The sequence below is a fragment of the Chenopodium quinoa genome, unplaced genomic scaffold (assembly GCF_001683475.1).
Source record: "Chenopodium quinoa cultivar QQ74 unplaced genomic scaffold, ASM168347v1, whole genome shotgun sequence".
Taxonomy (NCBI): domain Eukaryota; kingdom Viridiplantae; phylum Streptophyta; class Magnoliopsida; order Caryophyllales; family Amaranthaceae; genus Chenopodium; species Chenopodium quinoa.
In genome coordinates this window covers 1-6,770 of record NW_018742707.1, presented here as the reverse complement: position 1 = coordinate 6,770, position 6,770 = coordinate 1, and positions in this window count along the sequence as shown.

Below are 6,770 nucleotides of genomic sequence, written 5' to 3'. Positions count from 1 at the left end.
AATCAAATGAAAGACAAATACATTCTACAAAGCTAATTGAATCAAATGAAAGTCAAACACATTCAAACAAAGCTATTTGAAGAAAATGAAAGTCAAATACATTCTACAAAGCAAATTGAAACATATGAAAGTGAAATACATTCAACAAAGCTAATTGAATCAAATGAAAGTCAAACACATTCAAACAAAGCTAATTGAATCAATTGAAAGTCAAACACATTCAAACAAAGCTATTTGAATCAAATGAAAGTCAAATACATTCTACAAAGCTAATTGAATCAAATGAAAGTCAAACACATTCAAACAAAGCTATTTGAATCAAATGAGAGTCAAATAAATTCAAACAAAGCTAATTAAATCAAATAAAAGTAAAATACATTCTACAAAGCTAATTGAATCAAATGAAAGTCAAACACATTCAAACAAAGCCTTTTAAATCAAATGTAAGTCAAACACATTCAAAAAAAAGCTTTTTAATTTAAATGAAAGTCAAACACATTCAAACAAAGCTATATAAATCAAATGAAAGTGAAATGCATTCTACAAAGCAAATTGAGTTAAATGAAAATCAAACACATTCAAACAAAGCTATTTGAATCAAATGACAGTCAAATACATTCTACAAAGCTAATTGAATCAATTGAAAGTCAAACACATTCAAACAAAGCTATTTGAATCAAATGAAAGTCAAATACATTCTACAAAGCTAATTGAATCAAATGAAAGTCAATCACATTCAAACAAAGCTAATTGAATCAAATGAAAGTCAAACACATTCAAACAAAGCTATTTTAATTAAATGAATGTCAAATACATTCTACAAAGCTAATTGAATCAAATGAAAGTCAAATACATTCTACAAAGCAAATTGAAACAAATGAAAGTCAAACACAGTCAAACAATGTTATTTGAGTCAAATGAAAGTCAATTAAATTCTACAAAGCTAATTGAATCAAATGAAAGTCAAACACATTCAAACAAAGCTAATTGAATCAAATGAAAGTCAAACACATTCAAACAAAGCTATTTTAATTAAATGAAAGTCAAATACATTCTACAAAGCAAATTGAAACAAATGAAAGTCAAATACATTCAACAAAGCTAATTGAATCAAATGAAAGTCAAACACATTCAAACAAAGCTAATTGAATCAAATGAAAGTCAAGCACATTCAAACAAAGCTATTTTAATCAAATGAAAGTCAAACACATTCAAACAAAGCTATTTGAATCAAATGAGTGTCAAATACATTCAAACAAACCTAATTAAATCGAATAAAAGTCTTATACATTCTACAAAGCTAATTAAATCAAATAAAAGTCTAATACATTCTACAAAGCTTATTGAATTAAATTAAAGTCAAACACATTCAAACAAAGCTAATTGAATCAAATGAAAGTAAAACACATTCAAATAAAGCTATTTGAATCAAATGAAAGTCAAATACATTCTACAAAGCTAATTGAATCAAATGAAAGTCAAACACATTCAAACAAAGCTATTTGAATCAAATAAGAGTCAAATAAATTCAAACAAAGCTAATTAAATCAAATAAAAGTAAAATACATTCTACAAAGCTAATTGAATCAAATGAAAGTCAAACACATTCAAACATAGCCTTTTAAATCAAATGAAAGTCAAACACTTTAAAAAAAAGCTTTATAATTTAAATGAAAGTCAAACACATTCAAACAAAGCTATATAAATCAAATGAAAGTGAAATGCATTCTTCAAAGCAAGTTGAATTAAATGAAATTCAAACACATTCAAACAAAGATATTTGAATCAAATGACAGTCAAATACATTCTACGAAGCTTATTGAATCAATTGAAAGTCAAACACATTCAAACAAAGCTATTTGAATCAAATGAAAGTCAAATAGATTCTACAAAGCTAATTGAATAAAATGAAAGTCAAACACATTCAAACAAAGCCTTTTAAATCAAATGAAAGTCAAACACATTAAAAAAAAGCTTTATAATTTAAATGAAAGTCAAACACATTCAAACAAAGCTATATAAATCAAATGAAAGTGAAATGCATTCTTCAAAGCAAGTTGAATTAAATGAAATTCAAACACATTCAAACAGAGCTATTTGAATCAAATGACAGTCAAATACATTCTACGAAGCTTATTGAATCAATTGAAAGTCAAACACATTCAAACAAAGCTATTTGAATCAAATGAAAGTCAAATAGATTCTACAAAGCTAATTGAATCAAATGAAAGTCAAACACATTCAAACAGAGCTAATTGAATCAAATGAAAATTCAATCACATTCAAACAAAGTTATTTTAATTAAATGAATGTCAAATACATTCTATAAAGCTAATTGAATTAAATAAAAGTCAAACACATTCAAACAAAGCTAATTGAATCAAATGAAAGTCAATCATATTCAAACAAAGCTATTTGAATCAAATGAAAGTCAAACACATTCAAACAAAGCTAATTGAATCAAATGAAAGTCAAGCACATTCAAACAAAGCTATTTTTATCAAATGAAAGTCAAATACATTCTACAAAGCTAATTGAATCAAATGAAAGTCAAACACATTCAAACAAAGCTATTTGAATCAAATGAAAGTCAAACACATTCAAACAAAGCTATTTGAATCAAATGAGAGTCAAATACATTCAAACAAAGCTAATTAAATCAAATAAAAGTCTAATACATTCTACAAAGCTAATTAAATCAAATAAAAGTCTAATACATTCTACAAAGCTTATTGAATTAAATTAAAGTCAAACACATTCAAAACAAAGCTAATTGAATCAAAGGAAAGTAAAACACATTCAAATAAAGCTATTTGAATAAAATGAAAGTCAAATACATTCTACTAAGCTAATTGAATCAAATGAAAGTCAAACACATTCAAACAAAGCCTTTTAAATCAAATGAAAGTCAAACACATTCAAAAAAAAAGCTTTTTAATTTAAATGAAAGTCAAACACATTCAAACAAAGCTATATAAATCAAATGAAAGTGAAATGCATTCTTCAAAGCAAATTGAATTAAATGAAATTCAAACACATTCAAACAAAGCTATTTGAATCAAATGACAGTCAAATACTTTCTACAAAGCTAATTGAATCAATTGAAAGTCAAACACATTCAAACAAAGCTATTTGAATCAAATGAAAGTCAAATAGATTCTACAAAGCTAATTGAATCAAATGAAAGTCAAACACATTCAAACAAAGCTAATTGAATCAAATGAAAGTCAAACACATTCAAACAAAGTTATTTTAATTAAATGAATGTCAAATACATTCTACAAAGCTAATTGAATTAAATGAAAGTCAAACACATTTAAACAAAGCTATTTGAAGAAAATGAAAGTTAAAATACATTCTACAAAGCAAATTGAAATAAATGAAAGTCAAACAAAGTTATTTGAGTCAAATGAAAGTCAAATACATTCTACAAAGCTAATTGAATCAAATGAAAGTCAAACACATTCAAACAAAGCTATTTGAATTAAATGAAAGTCAAATACATTCTACAAAGCTAATTGAATCAAATGAAAGTCAAACACATTCAAACAAAGCTATTTGAATGAATTGAAAAGTCAAAGATATTCTACAAAGCTGATAGAATCAAATGAAAGTCAAACACATTCAAACAAAGCTATTTGAATCAAATGAAAGTCAAATACGTTCTACAAAGCTAAATTGTATCAAATGAAAGTCAAACGCAATCAAATAAAGCTATTTGAGTCAAATGAAATTCAAACACATTCAAACAAAGTTGTTTAAATTAAATGAAAGTGAAATGTATTCTACAAAGCTAATTGAATCAAATGAAAGTTAAACGTATTCAAACAAAGCTATTTGTATCAAATGAGAGTTAAATACATTCTACAAAGCTAATTGAATCAAATGAAAGTCAAACACATTCAAACAAAGCCTTTTAAATCAAATGAAAGTCAAACTCATTAAAAAAAAAGCTTTTTTAATTTAAATGAAAGTCAAACACATTCAAACAAAGCTATATAAATCAAATGAAAGTGAAATGCATTCTACAAAGCAAATTGAATTAAATGAAATTCAAACACATTCAAACAAAGCTATTTAAATCAAATGACAGTCAAATACATTCTACAAAGCTAATTGAATCAATTGAAAGTCAAACACATTCAAACAAAGCTTTTTGAATCAAATGAAAGTCAAATACATTCTACAAAGCTAATTGAATCAAAATGAAAGTCAAAACACACATTCAAACAAAGCTATGATCTGAAAGTCAAACACATTCAAACAAAGCTATTTGAATCAAATGAGAGTCAAATACATTCAAACAAAGCTAATTAAATCAAATAAAAGTCTAATACATTCTACAAAGCTAATTGAATTAAATAAAAGTCAAACACATTCAAACAAAGCTAATTGAATCAAATGAAAGTCAATCACATTCAAACAAAGCTATTTGAATCAAATGAAAGTCAAACACATTCAAACAAAGCTAATTGAATCAAATGAAAGTCAAAGACATTCAAACAAAGCTATTTTAATCAAAATGAAAGTCAAATACATTCTACAAAGCTAATTGAATCAAATGAAAGTCAAACACATTCAAACAAAGCTATTTGAGTCAAATGAAAGTCAAACACATTCAAACAAAGCTATTTGAATCAAATGAGAGTCAAATACATTCAAACAAAGCTAATTAAATCAAATAAAAGTCCAATACATTCTACAAAGCTAATTAAATCAAATAAAAGTCTAATACATTCTACAAAGCTTATTGTATTAAATTAAAGTCAAACACATTCAATTAAAGCTAATTGAATCAAATGAAAGTCAAACACATTCAAACAAAGATTTCGAATCAAATGAAAGTCAAACACATTCAAACAAAGCTAATTGAAATCAAATGAAAGTAAAACACATTCAAATAAAGCTATTTGAATCAAATGAAAGTCAAATACATTCTACAAAGCTAATTGAATCAAATGAAAGTCAAACGCATTCAAACAAAGCTATTTGAATCAAATGAGAGTCAAATAAATTCAAACAAAGCTAATTAAATCAAATAAAAGTAAAATACATTCTACAAAGCTAATTGAATCAAATGAAAGTCAAACACATTCAAACAAAGCCTTTTAAATAAAATGAAAGTCAAACACATTCAAAAAAAAGCTTTTTAATTTAAATGAAAGTCAAACACATTCAAACAAAGCTATATAAATCAAATGAAAGTGAAATGCATTCTTCAAAGCAAATTGAATTAAATGAAATTCAAACACATTCAAACAAAGCTATTTTAATCAAATGACAGTCAAATACATTCTACAAAGCTAATTGAATCAATTGAAAGTCAAACACATTCAAACAAAGCTATTTGAATCAAATGAAAGTCAAATAGATTCTACAAAGCTAATTGAATCAAATGAAAGTTAAACACATTCAAACAAAGCTAATTGAATCAAATGAAAGTCAAACACATTCAAACAAAGTTATTTTAATTAAATGAATGTCAAATACATTCTACAAAGCTAATTGAATCAAATGAAAGTCAAACACATTCAACCAAAGCTATTCGAAGAAAATGAAAGTCAAAATACATTCTACAAAGCAAATTGAAAACAAATGAAAGTCAAACACAGTCAAAACAAAGTTATTTGAGTCAAATGAAAGTCAAACACATTCAAACAAAGCTATTTGAATCAAATGAAAGTCAAATACATTCTACAAAGCTAATTGAATCAAATGAAAGTCAAACACATTCAAACAAAGCTATTTGAATCAATTAACAAGTCAAAGATATTCTACAAAGCTGATAGAATCAAATGAAAGTCAAACACATTCAAACAAAAGCTATTTGAATCAAATGAAAGTTAAATACCTACAAAGCTAATTGTATCAAATGAAAGTCAAATTAAATAAAGCTATTTGAGTCAAATGAAATTCAAACACATTCAAACAAAGTTGTTTAAATTAAATGAAAGTGAAATGTATTCTACAAAGCTAATTGAATCAAATGAAAGTTAAAACATTCAAACAAAGCTATTTGAATCAAATGAAAGTTAAATACATTCTACAAAGCTAATTGAATGAAATGAAAGTCAAACACATTCAACAAAGCCTTTTAAATCAAATGAAAGTCAAACTCATTAAAAAAAAAAGCTTTTTAATTTAAATGAAAGTCAAATACATTCAAACAAAGCTATATAAATCAAATGAAAGTGAAATGCATTCCACAAAGCAAATTGAATTAAATGAAATTCAACACATTCAAACAAAGCTATTTGAATCAAATGACAGTCAAATACATTCTACAAAGCTAATTGAATCAATTGAAAGTCAAACACATTCAAACAAAGCTATTTGAATCAAATGAAAGTCAAATACATTCTACAAAGCTAATTGAATCAAAATGAAAGTCAAACACATTCAAACAAAGCTATTTGACTCAAATGAAAGTCAAACACATTCAAACAAAGCTATTTGAATCAAACGAGAGTCAAATACATTCAACAAAGCTAATTAAATCAAATAAAAGTCAATACATTCTACAAAGTTAATTGAATTACATAAAGTCAAACACATTCAAACAAAGCTAATTGAATCAAATGAAAGTCAAACACATTCAAACAAAGATTTTGAATCAAATGAAAGTCAAATACATTCTACAAAGCTAATTGAATCAAATGAAAGTCAAACACATTGAAACAAAGCTATTTGAATCAAATGAAAAGTCAAACACATTCAAACAAAGCTATTTAAAATCAAATGAAGTCAAATACATTCAAACAAAGCTAATT